The 19,277-nt window shown below is 40.8% G+C and overlaps 2 long non-coding RNA genes across 2 annotated transcripts; both read left to right on the top strand.

Moving 5' to 3' along the window:
- The first annotated feature begins 1,180 nt into the window (after positions 1-1,180).
- Positions 1,181-3,784, top strand: LOC111931941 (uncharacterized). Its single transcript, XR_002865839.2, has 4 exons — positions 1,181-1,338; positions 1,425-1,477; positions 2,099-2,145; positions 3,630-3,784. It is a non-coding gene; the product is annotated as an uncharacterized LOC111931941 (long non-coding RNA).
- A 9,867-nt stretch (positions 3,785-13,651) lies between these two features.
- On the top strand, positions 13,652-19,158 carry LOC147652188 (uncharacterized). The gene is made up of 2 exons (XR_015289402.1): positions 13,652-13,786; positions 16,743-19,158. It is a non-coding gene; the product is annotated as an uncharacterized LOC147652188 (long non-coding RNA).
- The last annotated feature ends 119 nt before the right edge of the window (positions 19,159-19,277 follow it).

Raw genomic sequence — 19,277 nt, 5'->3', positions numbered from 1 at the left:
GTGCATTCCTTTTCACCTGAATCCAAGCAATGCGGATCTGCATGTTCAAAAACATGAAATATAATTGTGCCTAATGCTCACACAACACCTTGGATGCAGAAGGACAACAATTTCTAGGTTTTGAGACACTTGAAGGTGTGATTTTTGTCCCTGTAGTTGCTGAAGTTGTCTGCCTTATTTCTTGGATCCTCCCTGTACAACATTTCTGAGCAGACATCAGTGGATTTGCAAGGCAGTGCAAAATGACATTGGAGATACCAGTCCCTAACAAAGACATGTGAATGTATGATAGATATCAAAAGGTCAAATTCTGCACTGACATTTACCAAGATGTCTCTATAGGTCTTGATATTTTTTTTCTATTATCCCCATGCTTACATTTTATATTCATGTTGTCTAAATTCCACAGTTATCACCTCCAAGCACACCTCTTATTTTAACCATCTCTTCATACCTGTTCTGCTCTATGTGTGCCCATGTCTTAAAGTCATTCCTATGTACCTCACTGTACATTTATATGAGGTTATTTTACTGGTTTTACTTAAAGGCAAACCATAGAAACAGAAGTAGGTAGTCTCATAAGTCTCAAGTTCTGGCCCTTTGTGGATACCATGAAGTTAAAAGAAGTTTTGCCCCATTTTCTAATGGTAGCTAGATAAAACCAAGATATTAACTGCAAAATAACCAGAAGACCAAGCTTATCCTTAAATGAAGAATTTCTGAAGGCCAAGGGATAGTTGGTCTGAATCTTGAACTTTGCTCTTTGGATTTGTGTATGCATCAGTAACTTACATTTCTCATCACTGCCTGCACATCATGGGATATGACAGCTTTGATGGTCTCCAAGTCCGCTGTGGTCTCATACTGACAGTAATTTAAAAGGTGGTGCTTGAAGAACTTAAAGATGACAAAGTTGAGGTCTAATTTGTTTGGAAACTCTAAAGTTCTTTGTGTCCCCTCAGTTCAACATCCTCGTTCATGCTCTAAAATACACTGTTTCAGGTACTTGATAATTTATATCTATGTGCACTTCTCTTTCTCTCTGAATTTGACTATCTGCCATGGGTTGTAAAAGGATCTTGCAAAATAGAAGGGATTTCTAAAACACTGTGCTGTTTAAGGTTGTGGAGGGGCACTCACCTTGTCAAAGCTTCCTCTGTGATGGGCAATTGCTTAACAGGGTCTTTTGTACAGGCAGTGTGTTGGAAGCATTACTGTCACCTCGTGTATCTTCCCTTCAGTTAAATCAGAAGGACATATCTGGCCATTAAAATGTAACATCTAAAAAAATGGTGCAAACTGCTTGTGAAGTTCCATGTGAAACAACTTCAGTTAAAGGTATTTCTGAGCTTTTTTTCTTCTATTGTACACCCTAAGCCCTTACCCTCAATCAGAACATGATTGTAAATTAAATGTATTCATAGACGCTGCGAGACAAGACAATGCAAGACGACAATGAAGTCAGAATAATCTTGTGGTAATTGCACTGCTCATAGCAAGAAACTCAAATTTTCTTTTTTTTCTTTTCTACCCTTTTGTTAGTTGCCTCATCAGCAAAAATCTGGGTCACACAGAGTGGGTGTTCGTGGGGTTTTTAAAAACATTCCAGAGTTAACAGAGCCATAGAAACTTGAAGCATTCTTCTTGTAGCAATATTGCTAATCATAAAATGATGTGTGATTAAGTGCAAATTAAGTAGTAAAGCAAAATAACTGAGTGAATAAAAAGATCGTTAAACTGAACATAAGGTGATATTAGGAGCATAAAACTGCTGAGAAACAAGTTTCTATCAGAGTAACAAATAGGTTCTCTAATCTGAGATCTGTATCTCTCAGCTTGTACTTAAAAAGCGCTTTCTCTCTTTTAAGGGAAGCGGGTCTTTAAGTACTCAGAATGCAGGAGCAAGTTTCCCTTCTTGTCAGTCTGCATGAGGCAAACACGATTGGGAAAGAGATTACAAAGAAATAAAAGGATATTTGAAGTGTCAGTGATGACAAAGTATGATCCAATTCTGCTGCTGGTCTTTTTAAGTAGAGTGGTAAAACTGCATTTTTATGTAAAGTGACTTTCCCCTTTTGGTTCATCTCCCTTTTTAAAGTGCATATGGAGAATAACTTGTTCTACTGCTGTTGCCTCCTTTCACGGGTGAGTTTTGATCAGAACTAAGCTTTTGATGTCAGGTAAGGTTTATTCTATTTCATTGGAAATAGTTACGTGATCTCTGTCAAAGAGCACGCGCTTTGCTTCTCCTCCATCTGCAACCTTCCTTTCAGAATTAGCCCTGGGCGCTTACCAGTCACATCTCTGAACTGCTGCATCCCAACACGCTTTTGTTTCACCTGTGAATTGTGCAAGTGCAAACCTTCGTGTACATAGAGCAGTTCTGTAGTTTTGTCTCCTACTTCAGTGGATTCTTTGTGCCATTCCCACGTTGCTCATTTTTTGTTGCTTTTTTGTACAGTGCAGCTTGCTTTGCCTCCCATGTGCTGCAGCTCGTGTGTGTTGCTGCTGGATGAGGGAGTGAACTTTTCTCTGATTTTAGTTTTCCATGACTCCCCATCATTCTTAAATAAGACTTTATTTGGCATGACATTGCATTTATTGTAAAAGGGAGAATAGGACAGGTAACACTTATTTAAATTAGAAATAACGAAATATAATATAGAAAGAAAAAAAAATGCATGTTTGTTTAGGTACTTCAGTGAAACCAGCAGTAGACTTTCCCACTGATAACATATCAAATGTAAAAGTTGTGGGCCTGTATTTTAGAATGAAAAAATGTATTTTAGATTTTAGGTCACTAAAAAATATTTTTGCCTAGGATTAGGTTTGCAACCAAAAGGCACTGTAGTCTTGGTGAGGGAAACAGAATTATAAAGCTCAAGTAGATGTGCATAACTGCAAACCAGATGCTACACACTTCTGATCTAACCACTCAGCCAGCATCCACACTGGAAATTAAAATAGTTTTCAGGAGATGAATGAGGTTCATCCAGTCTCTCTGAATAAATACAGTTGTATTTGCTTGTCTCCCTCATTGTCCTCATCCTATGAACTTATATATATGAGGGACAGATTTTTTCTGTGTGTAGAGAAGCAAGGCTTATTGCTGGCTTCTCTAACTTGGAAGCTTCTATCTGTAACAATTTCACCAACAATGAGGATGTTTATTGAGTGGAAACCCACTAGAGGTTGGGCATTTCAATTAGAGAACATCACTCCTTGCCAGTGCCTACCATAGCAGATGTCTCATTTTCTAATACAGTACTGAATTCTTCCTGACATTTAAATTTTCATCATGGCAATGCTGTTCTGCAGATATGGAGGCAAAGTAAATTAATCTGCTGTGCTTTAAGGGGAGGAGAAAGGGTTTGAATCCTTGTGCATGAGTGTATGAAGAATACGGCATGACAAACAGCAAAACTCTTGATGGCTTTGTTATGGCTGTTGTTTGTTTTTTAAGTAGTAGAAAAGCATTCTGAAGACATATGGAAATGCAAAACAGTCTAAGAAATGAGAACTATCTGATGGGCTATGTGATGAAAAGCAGGTGTAATGTGTGGGAGGGCAATGCAATAGCCTCCAGGACTTTATTTGTGAGAATGTCCTTTGTCTCTGTCTTCCTCCAGCAAACGTGTGGCAGAACTGCCTTTTCAAAAGTGGATCAAAGAATGCTACCAATACATTCTTCTCATCTCCCATTTATCCTTCCATGTCTGTCATACAAACCATTTATTTTTAGGCTCCAAGGAAAGCAGAGAAATTAAATTTTCTGCCAACTTCATTTCAATGCCATCTTCCTTTGTTTCTGATTAATTGGTGCACAGTGTGATGTTCTTAAATAAGCTGTTATCTAACACAGTGGAAGTGATGGAGAGGCAAGGGGATCCCTGACAGTGACATTACAGCTGCTACCTTATAGGAGTGCTGTGGCTTTTCATATGTGATTTGTGGTCTTCAGCTTCTCTTCAGCAAATCACTGATGGTCCCAAGAACAAATAAGTTCAGTGGATTTAGGCACAGAAACATAATGTCACTTCGTACTAAAATGTACCCAAGACATCAGAAAGAAAAGCTTGCCCAGTACTACTTAGGTGATCTGTGCACCTTTGAGGTTATTTCTCATGTCATAGGTGTGCTGAGATGCACAATCCTGCAAATTTCTTAAGACCTGGGTTGTCTTTTCCTGAAGCTATTCAAGAACCCTCCTAAATTTTCCATATCAGATAATTTTTTAATGGTTAGAAAAGTGTCAGCTTCTGTTTACTTGAAGGTGAAGAGGAACAGCCATTAGTTGGACATTTTCACTCAAAAAGGGAACAGTCTCTTTTTTAAAATCATAGTTAAAGCAGCCTTGCTCTTATTAGATCCTTTTTGCAAGAGCTCAGGTACTCTGTCTCTAGGAGGAACAAAGAGGGCAAGTGAGGGTTGAGAAGAGGAAAGGTAATGATGAGAGAACTGGGCTAGAAATTAGGGCCCATGGAAATGTGGGAGGTTAGTCTCATCCAGGTCTGCCTTGGGATCCATCTCTGTTCTCGCTGAAATCGGTGGCATGGCTCCCACTTCCTGCAAAGGCATGAGGAGGAATGCTGAACCCACAGTGCTGTCTGTTCTCTTAGAGTACATGTTTTGGAGATGAGGAGAAGTGGAAAATCATCAAAGGCTCTGACAGCAATTGTATAATTGCCTGTTTGTCCACTGCTGTGTGATAGTTGCAAATGAGAGCATGGGGCCTCAGCTCGCTGCAGGTCGATCACTGCCCTTCTGCACACCTCTTGGTACAGATGTGGAACAGACTTTCCAAGACAGATGTGCTAAAAGAAATAGAATAACTGGAATCATCTATATCCACGGATTTTATGAATGATATATTGGAAAGAGCATTAAATACCAGCAGGAGTCCAAGTACGAAGCCTGCATTGTTTCTGATCCAAGCTCACAGATGGATAATTCACTATGCAAGAGATTTTCATGACCAACATTTCAAGCAATCCTGTTTGCCTTGGACCAGCTTTCTTTAAAAAGAGAAAAAAACCCCAACTTTTTGTATCTGGAAGTTTTGATTTCTTTTGGGTAGAGTGTAAAGAGAGGGAGCAAAGAGAAAATCTGCCTGAGGAATTTCCCCCACACTCCTTAAGTGACTGAGAGAACACAGGAGTCTTTGTTAAATCCAGTTAAACTGGAAAGTGGGAACTGAAGGTTGGATGGCAATGAGACTTTCGTAAGATGTGTGCTATGCTATGAAATTCAGTGCCACAAGATTTTATTCTAGCTAGAAATTTAATAAAAACCATGAAAGTGGTTGAAGTATTAATAATATTTTAAATACTTTTTCAAAAAAGAAAGCATTAAAAGACGTTTGAGTATTTGTGGTATAAGCTCTTAGACCACAGTGAAAGAACTTATTATATCATCCTTACTTCTCTCTTCTATTGCTTCCATCAGTGGCTCTTGTCCAGTTCTGGCTGTTCTGAATCACCAACCTTCATACCAAAATACTCTGGATTTCCCCACTTTGCACAAACTGAGCCTGCTCATTATGAACAGCAGTCCCAAATGCATTGCTCCAGGAGACAGTGTTAAGCACTACTCTCTGTTTGCCAAGCCACAAGCTGTGAGTTAATGCTCCTGGGTGCCCACCCTCCTATTTTTGTCTGATTTCTGGTGATGATGATTTTGGTGCAATTCACTGTACTGAGTTACAGTAACTATCTAGAATCCTTCCTGGCTAGAAGGATTCTACCTTAGCACGATTGCTGATGCCCCCCTCCTTTTATTGGGCAAAATTCCCCCTTGTAATTGGGCAAGTGAGCCCTCCTAAAGGATGGTGCTTTGCCTTGGTGTTTAAATGCCTGCAAAGCTGATGGGGACTTCTCATCTACATGTTCAATATCTGCATGTGTGCACAAGTGCATACTGCTTTTTAGATCTCAAAATGCAAGCCCACTCTGGGGAATGTTTGCCTTTCTCCCAGAGGGAAGCTTTTAAATATCTGTATTTAGGTAAACATAAAAACCTCTGCTAATTAGTTCACAGAAATAAGTCTTACATGTTCATTTCCTCACCCATGTCCACTTAACATTGTGGATAATGAAGACAGGTGATGAGAGCAGCAATAAAATTTCTACCTAATCAACACCAAGCTGAGGTGTATGCTGGCAAGAGTGAGGCAAAACAATGGTGAAACCACACACAAGAAAGCTTAAGCATCTTTCCCCCAAAATTGTAAATGTTGTTTCAACAGAAAAGCAAATATTTTGCCCTCTATTTTGTCCCACAGTCATCACTGCTAAAGTTTAGAGGTTGCTTGCCCCTTTCAACTGCAGCCTCCACATGTGAAAATGCAACATTGCTATGGTAACAAGTTGTTTCTCCCATCCATAAAAATAAAGGGCCAGCTTTTCTTCCCCAGTGATAACATCTTATGTTTAACTGCCTTGAGCAGTGCTGACAGGGGCAATCCTTGTTACAATAGCTGGCTCTTCTTGGTCAAACAAATTAAAAAACTACCTGCAGAAACCGACTGTGATGGACCCAATCATAAATAAACTCTCACTGATATTTAGTGCTCTAAACAAATGGAATCCCTCTGGCCCTCCTTCCCTGCTAGGTGCAGAGTACTCATGTTGGTTTCTTATTTGGAGTAATGCATGATGTTGAATTCCAAGCATTTTGTTTGTTTTTTTAAAATAAGGTTTTAATCCAGAGTGTTTAGGTTAGACACAGTCTGATAACAAGTACCAGGGACTGCCATCACAGTACCACCTCACAGGAGCAGAGGTAAAATACAGTAATTACAAAACTGTACACAGCCCTCTGGCTTAAAGAGATCATTGCATTGTGTCCTCTGCTAGTATTACTGAATATACAAATTCTGAATATAATAGAATACTGAATATACTAATCTGGGGAGAAGGATGGTAAGAACTGTGCTGAAGTGACTTGCCAGAATAGCCCAAGAAACTCATTCCACAGCAGTGAGATGGGCAAGAAATACAAATCGGCATCCTACTGTTCAGTTTCCCTTATTCTGAAATGCTCTCTAGTTATTCCCTCTCTTATTCAGGTGAAGTTGGGTACAGCAGGCTTAAAACTTGGTCCTCCGCAGCAGAGATGCTGTTTGGGAGATGAATGGTTTAGAAATGTTGCTGAAGTGACAGTACTTTGGAACTTGAGTGTACATCAATACCTGTTGGAATCTGTATGTATTTCTCTTAAAAAATAAACCTTGTACCAACATCTAGAGCCTGAGACAGACTCCATAAAACAAAATAATTACACTTAATGCTAAATATTCCCTGCAGGGCCTGCCACTGTGGGGAAATGTAAAGAATCTATACTCTTTAAGTGTACCAGAGTGTTCCAGTAATGTTTCAAAATGCATGCAAAACGTTGCCAGTGTGTCCATATTTCACAGCAAAAGCTAATCCTTCCCAAGGTCTGAGGGCGTGAAGCCGTGTTTACTCACTGGCTAATAGCAGGCTTCAGCCACTGACAAGTCAGCCCACTGATACACAGCATGCAGTACTAGCTGTTACTGCAAATGGACAAAAAAATACAGGTTTAAATAACTTGCATGGCTTTTTGTGCTCTTGGCGTGCAAGCATCATCTTGTGCAAAGGTTATTCGGGGCCATTCCGGCCCTTTCTGTGCTTTGCTTAATTGGAGTCCAAAAGCATTTGATGGATAAAAAGATGCTTCTGCAAGCACATTTGAATTGAGGTCTTTGAGATTTCAGAGAATTTTCTCCTGCCTTTACCAGTTGATAAGACAAGGCACCTGGGGAGCACTTTTCATTCCTGTAGCCACAGCTCGTGGGCTCGCTCAGTGGTAGGAGGGTAGGTCAGACAGTGTCTCCTGTGTTCAGCACAGCTCCCTTTGAAGCAATGATGTGATGCCATTCCAGGGTGATGGCAGTCCTTAGGAAGCCTATATTCCCATCCCTTTTAAGAGACCAAAGGAAATAATTGGTTTGTAATGGTTGCCAGCAGCGCAAACACTGTGAGAGGGCTGTTATGTGTTTCTCTGGAAGTGAGCACTCCATGGGACCTCCTTTGCCGGTTCTGAACACACCTGGGGCAGCTTCCACTACTCCTCCAAGGCACCCCTCTGTGTGTGCTCTGCTCAGGCTAAAAGAGACAATACCACTGCTAAAAAATCTTTGGCTGTGGCAGTGCAGGCGTGTGATGTGGGTCCACACTTTAGCGTGTCTGATCTGTGCATCTCTTCTGCACTGACTGAGGGGTCGGCAGTTGGTTCTAAATTGTTAATGCTGTTGGAAGATTTTTATTTTTCAATGATTGATCAAGTGTAAAAGTCCACCAAACACCATCTTTTCTCAATGTGAATGTTTTAAATATCCGTCACTTTCTTCCTCCTTGCTTTCTTACCTTGCTCAGTAAAAGCTTTTTCTCCAGTAGTCAACACTGAAGAAATGTGTCTAAGTTTAATTTTTGCCTTTAAATGCAACAAATAATTAAAGAAAACTACCCTGCTGCATGTATTACTTCCTGGGCCTTTACCATCATTATCAGTGTGGAGTATAATTGCCTTCTTTTTTTTCTGAGGAGGGAACAAGGCATGGAGAAGTTTGATCAAATACTGCAAGATTTAGGTGCTTGTTCTTGGTGTCCTCAATTCCATTATCCTGTAAAATTAGTCCTCCTCTACCCTTTCTTTGTTTGCTTTTTTCTTCATTGCTATTTTTGGTTTTGGTTTGTTTTGGTTTTTTTCCTTTTTATGGTAGTGGCAATATCTGTAAAATGACCCAGCAGTACAAACTGCTTGAAAAAAAACTCTCAATCTTTATAGATCAGTCTTGAGAATTTGTGATTAATTTTATCACCCTTTAAATTAAAATGTTCTTCACTTCTGCTTGTTTCCTGTTCCTGTTGAAGTTTTAGTGTGAAGCACCAACAGACCTCAATGGGTGAATTCAGGTGGAGTACAGTGGGTAGAGGGGTGAGTTTATCTTGGAACATTTCTCACTGTGGAGGAAAAGAGAAAGGAAAAGGGAGAATGACCTTTCCAATCCTGTCTTGGGCTTTACTTCTTCGAGACAGAATGGATAAAAGAGAAAAAGACATCTAGGTTTGCCAGAGAGCATTATTAAAATGATAACAGGCAAAACTCGATAGACAAATTATCTTCCTGTAACTAGTCAGCTGTAGGTGTAAACTTAGATTAAATCACACATCTCTTAGGGCAGCAACACAGTTTGTGACAGCACAAAGTAATTTTGCTATTTAGAGCATTTAATTGAAAATAGAGGGGATTTGATACTATAAGCATAGCTCTGGGGGCTCCCCTTGTGCTTCTGGGTGGCTTTTTGCCTGGGGGTCCTGTTCCTCTGCTGTAGAAACACAGGACTGTGCAGATTCCCCCTCCCTGCCTGGGACTGCTGCATTAAAACACGAAGGGAAAAAAAGATAATGAGCCTTTTTTCAATTTATATCTGAGGGGTGTGGAAGGTGTAGCAGAAGATAAATGCAAAATCAGGCTTCCTATCCATATAAAACAAGCAATAATTTATGCACTTTTAACTGGGTGCACCTCATTACACAGCAGTAAATGTTGGTGCCAATATCTTACAGCTGGCTTGCATTTGAAAGCCCTGCACATTTAATTGTAGGGTACCATTTAGAAGGGAAACTCTCCTCAAAGACCACACAGATATTACTGGAAAGGATATTGTGGTGTGGGAGAGATCCAGTGGTAGGCATCCAATGGTTTGCTTCTACCTGAACTTAATGGATGGTAATGCATCTTTTATGTCATGTATAATGATAAATTTACTACACTAATAGGTCTATATGCCATAAGAATAGACCACTGCTCCAGTAAGTTCCTCTCCTCTATGAAAAATTGCTGGTGTATCAAGAAGAGGTTGACAGATAAATTGCTGGATGCTACCATCTTTGGTACAGTGATGAACTATGACTCCAGCAAAAACTATTAAATCAAAGTCTGTTAATGAAAGAAGGAGGGGAAAACAAGAAATTAGGTAAGGAAGAGAATCACTTCAATTCTCTGATGTAAACATAGAATAGGACTGCTATGAAGAAGGGCTCTGCTGGACTGCTAAGCTACAAAACAATACTTAAAACTATTCAAATACTGGCTTCTAATAATACCTTTCCAAGGCAGTTGCTAATCCTTTATTTTTCTTATTACCCCAGCATTCAAAAAACATGTGCAACTATCTATTCAAAATATATTGAACTATCAGTCAAAAGATATTCAAATAGTTTGGCTTTTTTTACAAATTCAGAATTACTTGGAAGAAATCTGTCACATACCTAAGATCTCTAAGTCTCTCCTTTCTCTCTCCCATTTCCCTTTCTCCCTCTTACTCTCAGTCTTCCTTCTACTTTCATTCCCTATATGCAGGATGATGTCAGCTTAGTGGCAACAGGGAAATAGGTTCTAGAAGAAGCTACAATCACCTCTTTAGAGCTTAAATGCAGATGGTCTCCCTTAGCAGTGCAGCTAGAGGAGGGGAGGGTGCTGGCAAACAGGTGTGTTTGTTTTTTGAAGGCAATTCTCCATTGAATAGGTGAAGGACCTCTGTAAGAGACACCAGGAGATCTTCTGCAGTGGGAGGATCTTAAGGGCATCATTGGATCACCCATTATTTTGGCTTAACTTTAGCTGAAAAATTTAAAATAAATGAAAGGTCATGTTTCTTACTGGAGATCTCTTCAGCAGTGAGAAAAGCACAGAAAATTAAGATTTCCATTTTCAGAAGATTGTCACAAATTTGGGCCAAGTGGAACTGTCAGCTGATCCTGCTGGAGGTCGTGGCTCAGGCCTTTTCACAATGGGACTGGATGATGAATGGATGACATTTGTCCAGAATCAAAAATAAACACAATTATCATCATCATTACAGTCTTATTGTTTGCTGCACCAAAGAATGAATGTCACAACTGCAGGGGTTTTGTAAGGGCTATTATTAGATCTTGACCCTGAAAACATGTGCCAGAATTCTGCCAGAAAGAAAAAAAAAAAAAGGACATTCTATTTGAAAGAAATTAATTCTCCTTAAGCAAAATAAAAGCATGAATTTAACACTCAGCTATCATTTTTGGAAAGGCACAGTAAAATTTCTTCTCTGTGAATAACGAGAGAAAATGGACAATTGCGAGCCAATTTCTGCTCTAGGGCCTTAAAATCATCTCTGCCAGTGTCATAGAAAAAATCCAATTAACTCCAGTAAGCACTGGGTCAGGCCCATATTTTGTAGGATATCTTACTAGTAGAGTCTATCCCAACAGCTCCAAACTCATGGGGCAAAACAATTATCAGTGTCAGGCTGCAGTCTACAAGGGCTGCATATGTTTGCATCAAAACTCAATATGATCCCCCCTTTACTACTGCTGAAATACATGTCAGCCTTCATTGTGCTGCTTTCTTGCACTTTTGATTAAAGAATTCTATAAAGTGAAGCTGTTTGAAAATACAGATATGGTACTTGAAGGAATTTCAGATTTTTAATTATTAGTTTATCACACCTTGTAAGTAACAGAGGGAAAAGCTGTGTTCAGGGCTGTGTGCATCTTGGTTTTCCTTTCAAAGCAACTTCAAACAACGCTCTTGCACTGCATTAGCAGTGCTGGTTTCTTCTCTGCTGGGGCCCAGGAAATGAAACCTTAAGCAGGCTCAAGGGCTGCTAAACCAGTAACCCAAACATCTTCCTTGACTGGAAATCTCTGTAAGCAGAATGACCAGATTTATTATTTTTCCATTGCTATTGACATGGCAGTAAGTAGTATGGCTATGGAACAGCAGCTCCAATGCAAACTGATTTTTGGAGGCAGACCCAGCTCATAGTGATGATGAGTAAAAGCTTTTTGAGTTAGAGGGCACAGTGTAGGACTCAGACTCCTGAGTAAGCTCTAACCTAGGTACCCTGAGTACCAAAAGAAATGACTTAGTGGCCATAGTGTGAAGCCACCTCTCATTTTCTCTTTGGGTTTGAAGTCTGTCTTATGAGCCTAATTTCCAGTGACTCTGGCAGTGGAATTAACATGTAAGTAAGAAAGCAAATGTAAAAATGTAAAAAAAAGGGTTTATGAGACAGAGGTTAATCATGAACAGATTATCATGAACAGTGGAGACCTGCTGGAGGCTGTTTCAGCACAGGACATTTCCTGGAGTGCACTTGTGGTCTTGGTAGCCTGTTCTTTCAGTGCTCAGGCTCCACCACACATTTACTTTCTGCTTTTCTGTCCCTTGCCCCAACCTTTTGATGACCAAAATGGCTCGCTCTACCCTTTGCAATCTGGTAAAAATTCACCTGTAGCTGGGTTCTCACCCTGATATGGTATTAATCATCTGGAATAATGCAAAATTCATCTCTTGGTTTTAAGCTGTGTTTGTGTATCAGGGGCACAGTTCCCAGTTGTAACTAAGTTTTTATGCTTATTGTGGCTATCCACTCCTACAGAGCTCTGGAACAGTAGTCAAGGCATTTATTATTAAATGCATAGCCATTTTCCAAATATTTTCTGGCAAATCCCACTAAAATACTCTTGAGAATAAAAAGCTTAATTAATTATGCCGAATGTTCGGGCATTGGATCCAAAATACCACAATAGAGAATTTAAGGGAGGAAAAATATTTGAAAAGAAATCTTGTTATGTTCCTGTTTATGCCAAAAGTCATATAATTGTTCAGCTTTATTTGTGAATATAAAAATGGAAGTTTTATCCCCATGATCATTTTAGCAAGGGAAATACAGATAATATTTGTCAACCGTAAACAACTAATTCTAATGGGAAGTAAAGACTCTAAATTGATGAAGACATGAGCATGAGATAGGAGTTTATCAAGGAATTGCAGAGAATTCTGCCTGGGACTGCTAAGAAAAATAATTAATTTTGCAGTATCATTGCCAGTTAAAAAAACCCTGATGATTTAAAGAAAAAAAAAGAAGGGAAAATAATTCCCACATCAAAATGTCTTACCAGTATTTCCTTAAATGTCCTGCTTTGAAGAAAATACTGTCCTCCTTTTCCCCTTTGGCTTGTACTCAGTTTCAGGACGTTTTCTTGTGGCAGCCTCTCTTCATTCTGTATCTGTGGCCTGATGCTAATGGAGCTGATGGTCTCCAATATTCAGAATGTCCTGGCAAGAGCTTTTGAGTACCAACATTTATTTCTTCTGCCATTCTTCCCTCTGAAAAGGCTGCTTTTCGTGTTAGCAAAGAAATGTAATTGAAGTACAGGAGTTCCCATTTTATGCTGCCTTCTAATTTATCCAGAAGAACAATCTGCTTGAGAAATTTAATAGTCCTTTAGTAGGTGTTTGGATTCTATTTAAGATTTAAATATTACACCAGAATGGAAGCTTACATATCCTTTGGTTTGGGTCTGGTATGAATAACACCAAGCCACCAGTGTTCCCCATTAATTTTCTTTGGGAAGAACTTGGGCTGGATGCAGCTACTAGACCTGGGTGCTACATCTGCCTTTGTGATCCAGGCACCCACACTCAGAGAGGTGGAGTATAAAAACCAGCGAGCCTTGCTATTAATAATAGAGTGACATCGCATTTGTGGCCCTGGCTGAGGAACAAAGATGTCATGGAAGAGTGGAATTGTGAGGCATAATTGTTGTGTGAGTTAAAGTTCAAACCCGTTCTTGAAAACAAACAGCTTCTACATTTAGCATGCTTTATCTACTCTTTTTCAAGCTCCCTCATTGCCACTTTTCACCCATTAGGCTGTGACATCCATCACCCCCTGAGCCCAAAGAGGTGAGGGATCTGATCACTTCAGCTGGAGGTGAGTAGAGACAGCCTGACACCATCAGCCAGTGCCCACCCAGGCAGAGTGCTCTGATCTACCTCCACTTTGAAATATTCAATTAAAATAGGTGTAAAGGATTGACAGGACCCACTGAAAGTGGCTCAATATTTCAAAGAGAAGAACTTGTCATGCTGGGCTGCAGGGTGTGAGAATCTACATAGGAGGGCAAAGAGAAAAAGATTTTTAGTTATAAAATATTCAGGAATATCGTGGCTCAGCTGGGGAAAGAGGATAGGAATTTGCTGCTGGAAGATAAAGCTCACAAGAAGAGTATTTCAAATTTAAACATATCTGTATTATTCATCCTAGCTTGAAAGAGATCAGGCAGTCCCTGTGCTTGGAGAAGTTGATTTTTGTTTTTTTAAATCCTGGGTTTAAGTCATGGCCACTGTGGCCATCTTGATACCACTGGTTAGGTTGTTGTCAGATGGGTGAAAAGCCCCCTGAGTTTAAAAATGTGAATTTGCAACCCTAAGTACAGAAAACACAACCAGCCTTTGCACTCTGGGCTAATTGTTGGCTTTTCAGCTATCTTTTTACATGGTTGCTGGAGATTTTCTCTACTCAGGTTGATTTTGAAATCTGGTTTGCTCTGGAAAAAGAAGGAATATTTTCTCTTTCTTTCTCAGCAGACTCACTGCAGGCTGATAGCTGGTGTTATGCTTCTGACTCCTTGCACTAAGAACAAAACTGGGTTGGTAGTGAGCTTCTAGTTACTCTTGATACAAAATTATGTTTAATTCTCCCCGAGCCCACTAAAAACACATTTAAAGTTTTGCAGATTTTGAGTAAGTGATGACAATTTCCTGAAACGACAAGAATCATGAATTCACAGTCAACTTGGTGTCCAGAGGAGCAGCCACGAGCTGCACTTGCTCTTGTGAAAGACAAGTGACAGCACCACGGGGATTCCCTTCAAATCTCAGCTTTCCTGGTGGTGCTTGAGCATCCTGAAGCATTTAGCTGTTTGTGACTTGCAGCAGTAGCTGCTCTTTCCTTACACACTGCAAGGGGTGTGTAACAAGTGGCTATGAGAGAGCAACGAGGAGTAAGCAGAGAATCTGTGAGAAAGGGGATCCAGAAATACAGCCCAGAAATGTCAGCAGGAGAACAGTGAGGATATGCTGTAGGTCCAGCATGCTTCTTCCTCGCTGGCACAGCACATAAGTGAACAGGCCCAGGCAGCTTCTTGGAGAGGAATCTCAGCAGATGCAGCAGCTCTTGCTCACATCCCAACAAATCCATGGGCAAGGCTTGTTTCCCCCATAACTCTGCTGTCTAGTCTTACTCTGCTACATTTACAAGATGTATAAATTCCCTTTTCTCCACCCATCTGTGTTCCAGGCCCCATCTCAAGTGCCAGCCCAGGGATGTGAATTGTTCTTTCCTGATTATTTGCTCACAGCCAGCATGTACACATCCTGCCGTATAAATGATTTGTGGGAATTTTTTGAAAATGTCATACACACATAAATCCTGGGATGATTCCTACTCGTGCTGGTTTGTGGGGCTTGTCTTCATGAATTTATAGTTTACAGGAAACCAAATGTGCACCCTACTAGAAATTACTGGAAGAAAATGCTGGTCTTATTTAACTGGAATGGGGAAGGCAGTTTTTCTAGCACTTGTGCAGATACTCCTAAAAAAGCAGTAGGAAAATTATTGGTACTGCATTTCTCTCTCCCTCCCTCTGCATGTGGAGCACACAGCTTGCAGCCTCTGGAAGTCGGTGATTTCTGACTTCTCTTGTAAGAACTGCTGGTCACCTACAGCTTGATTGTCTACCTGTGGGTTTGCATTTTAGGGGCTCCAGTCTTCTAGACTGGGGAATTCAGGTACCTTCCGCTGCCCAGTGGTAGGAACTGCCAGGAAATCCCACACCTGTGGGTGTTCCCGTCACTTTTTTGAGCCCTTTTGCCAAAACCACAGCAGCTGGAGGCTGCTGCCTCCTCTGGGAGGGTTATTCCCTGGCTGGTGCTCCATAAACACCTCCACCTTCTGACAGCATCCCTCAAGGCTGTGCAATCCAAGCTGCGCTGTGCAAACAAGGGGAGAGGTCTGCTGGACACCTGCACTTAAGAGGAATATTAGGGATGTGCTAATCCAAGCTTTCTCCTCAGGCACCTTTTTGGCTGTGCCCCGTATCAGGCTTGGCTGAGCTCGACTGAGTTGTGGTTGCAACAGTGCAGTGCTCTCCGTCTTTTTATCCTTTTAGCATGAGGGCCAAAGGTAGCGCTCTTTCAGGCTAAGGATGTTTAAGGTTAGGGTTGGGTTAGGGCTCACTTGGTAAAATGAGGCTAAGGGCATCACTTGGTAAAATGCTACAGCCCCTTCAATTCTGAGAACAGTTCAAGGAAAGGTTCAGGTGAGAGCTGAGGGTACTGTTTGGAGGGGAGAAGGTCAGACAAGTTCACAGATATTGTCTCTATCAGTTTTTGCCCATGTTTATATTCAGATCACAAACCCAAAAGTAACTGCATCTTTCCTTTAAATGAATACTTTTTCACTCAAAAAAATGCAAACTGTCTTACAGTTGAAATACTTGCTTAAAGAATGAGTTTCTGCTATTTTTACTCATGTTTTGGTACCCCAATAGTCTTTAGGATGTCACTGCTATTGTTCTGAGTGGGTTTGAGGGGTTTGGTGATTATCACAGATTTGTGCCTGGCCTTCCTTCCTCATTCATAGAGTGAACATAAAGCAGATCTTAAGCTCTTGTTTTCCGTGGTATTTCAGAACAGCTTTATTCTTGACTATCCAGTGGAATTTGCAAATGAGGGAGCCTTACCCAGCTTTAAAATCTAAACCTTTTGTATTTTGCAATATTAAGTGGAGGGCTTTGTTTCATTTTGCTGTTTAAAGAGGAAATGAGGTCTGGCATTCCATTAAGTGACAGAGGAATTCATCCCAAACACGTTTCTTTGTGTTGCAGGATGGAAACCAAGCAGCATGAATTAAGCTCTGTGCACACTCTCTCTCTCTTGCACACCTGCTGAAATGTGTGTGGTGCCAGTGTGGTCTCCTGCAGCTCAGCAGTAGGGCTGTGGCTACTGCAGGGTCTGGAAAGAGTCTAGACCTTTGTCAGTGTGTGGAAAAACAGATCCTGGTATTCTGGAAACCTTGGTAAAAACTGACATACAGGGAGAAACAATTGTGTCATGGCAACTTCTTTGTCCAATAATTAATAGTGGGAGTTCACACTCCTCAGCTTGTCCCTGTCTTCTGGCAGGGACAGGAGATGACAGCTGGTCATATTCTGAAGTTCAAGATGGAATTTATTAGAGACTGCTGTTATTAGCTCTGGTATTTCTGTTGACAAACAGGTATGGGAGTCTCTTTTGCTACCTCAGTCCACCACAGCAGAGCATTAAGTGTAATTAAGTCTTGAAGATAATTGTTAATTACAGCTGCACGGTGTCTCAGACAGCGCTGGTTACGCCTGTGGTGCGGAGCTGCTCCGTGCTCTGAGCACTCAGCCCTGTTGCTTGGGATGGATACAGCTGCTGTGGCTGGCTCAGCTCCACCAGAGCAGGCAGGACAAGGTGATGCACACCCACCAGTGTTCTGAGGTTTACACAGGTCAGAGGCTGCTCCCGAACCTGCCAGCTTCAGTGGCGTCTGGCTTAGGCCATATACCTACAAGAACATAGTTCTGCAACACAAAGTTCCATGATGGTAAATTCCCAAGGAAGAAACAGGCTCTTTACATTACATTCACAGCTGTGTTTCAGTCCTATCAGCAAAGTAGAATGGTCTCAGAAATATTCCAGTCAATCTCATCTTAAAATATCTCTCCCTAATTAAACAATATCCAGCTCCTTGTGTGGAAACAGAATGAAGCAATTCATCTGTGTCATGGTTTTGAGGCCACGATGGACAGTGTTTTTAACTGTGTGGATTGAACAAAGACCTATGAAATAAATTATTTCAATTCTTCAAGCTTAATCCTTGCCAGCCTCTCAAAATACAAAATTGAATACAGTATTAAATATTGAACCCTTGTTTAAACTGCTGTATTTGCCATCATGCTGCTTTATTTCGATGGCTTGTGCTGCGATCTTTTGCAACTCTGTCAGAAATTTTTAGTATTGTCTGATATGTGATCTAACTTGACCAAGCAGATGCATATTCAACAATATAAATTCCACCAGGACAATCAGTATATTGGCTTCAAATAAGGTTTGATAATTGTTTTGCAATCAAATCTAAAGATGAAGCTGGTAACATGGAGTAGTTTTCTGAAGTTACATGCAACTCAACCAGAATATATTCATTATTGTAACAGTCCGTGTTGTAATATTAATTATTTATCTCATTTTACAATTGTTGGAAAGGATCATAAATCAGAAAAATGTGAGGAAAAGTAGTAGAATTCCACATATTTCCCCTTTCCCAACTTTTCTTCAAGGTCTTTCCCCTTCCTTTTTAATTCTGCAAGCAGCACCTTAAAGGGAGCTTAGATTGCTACTAAACCTCAGTGTTCCCCAAGCTTATTGAAGCCAAATTTAACATAGTTTTTAAAACACGTTCCACAGTGTGCACTTACATCAGGACAATGGTGTTAAATTAAGCAAGACATAATATTTGAAAAGGTTTATTAGGTATGTCTGACTTCTCCAGGAAATGACAGGTGCAAAGGTGCTGTCTGGGGAAGTTCTACCTACATTTGAATGGGATGTGAGCAGTGAAGGTCATAACAGAGAGGGGAAGAAGCACTAAACCTAAAGTTACTCCCTAATTCCATGATCCTTCAAACCTTGAGCTCTCCAGCAGCATTCAATTGAGCAGTTCTGTTAAATATAGTGTTCTGCTTCAGCTTGGCATTTTGGCTGTGACTGTTTGAGTTCTCATCCAGCCTCCTCCACTCTGTCTGTCTTGGTAGTTTTCCTGCTTCCTTTTCCCTGCTCTTGGCGCTCTGTTCCCTGGCTCCCTTGCCAGCCTTCCCCCCTACCCACCCTGCCACAGAGCCTGAGAAGGAGCTTGCTCCCCACTGTGGGTCTGTGGAGTGGGGCAGCAGGACCCTTCTCCCTCTGAGGCACCAGGCACAGCACAGGCTGCGTCAGGAGCTTTCTCTTCGGATGGCTAAAGAGCAGCTCCTCCATAGTTCATAGGTTTGGGAAAGAGAGCAGAAAATGATAAGGGCTGCTGCTTTTTTCAATTTTTTTCAGTCCTTCACCTCACAATGCACCTGCATCCTATTTCTTTAAATCTGCAGCAGAAAGATAGGCAGGAGGCTGGAGGGGAAAGAAAAAAAAAAAAAGTTTTAAAACCATAACATCAGGTCTCTAAGAAGAAGGAAACTTTTATCTGCTTCAGCTGAGGCAGCCTGTGAGTTGAGTTCTGCCAAATTCTTTGTCCATCTCCCTTTCCAGCAATGCCCTTGTCTGCCTTGAGCACAGTCCTCACCTTCTCTGTTCTTTGACTATCCCCACATGTCAGAGATATTCATGTTCTCATTTAAAATGCT

This window comes from Cyanistes caeruleus, chromosome 7 (assembly GCF_971803275.1).
Source record: "Cyanistes caeruleus chromosome 7, bCyaCae1.hap1.1, whole genome shotgun sequence".
Classification (NCBI taxonomy): Eukaryota; Metazoa; Chordata; class Aves; order Passeriformes; family Paridae; genus Cyanistes; species Cyanistes caeruleus.
Note: the sequence above shows the minus strand (reverse complement) of the source record. Positions and strands in the feature narration are given on the sequence as shown.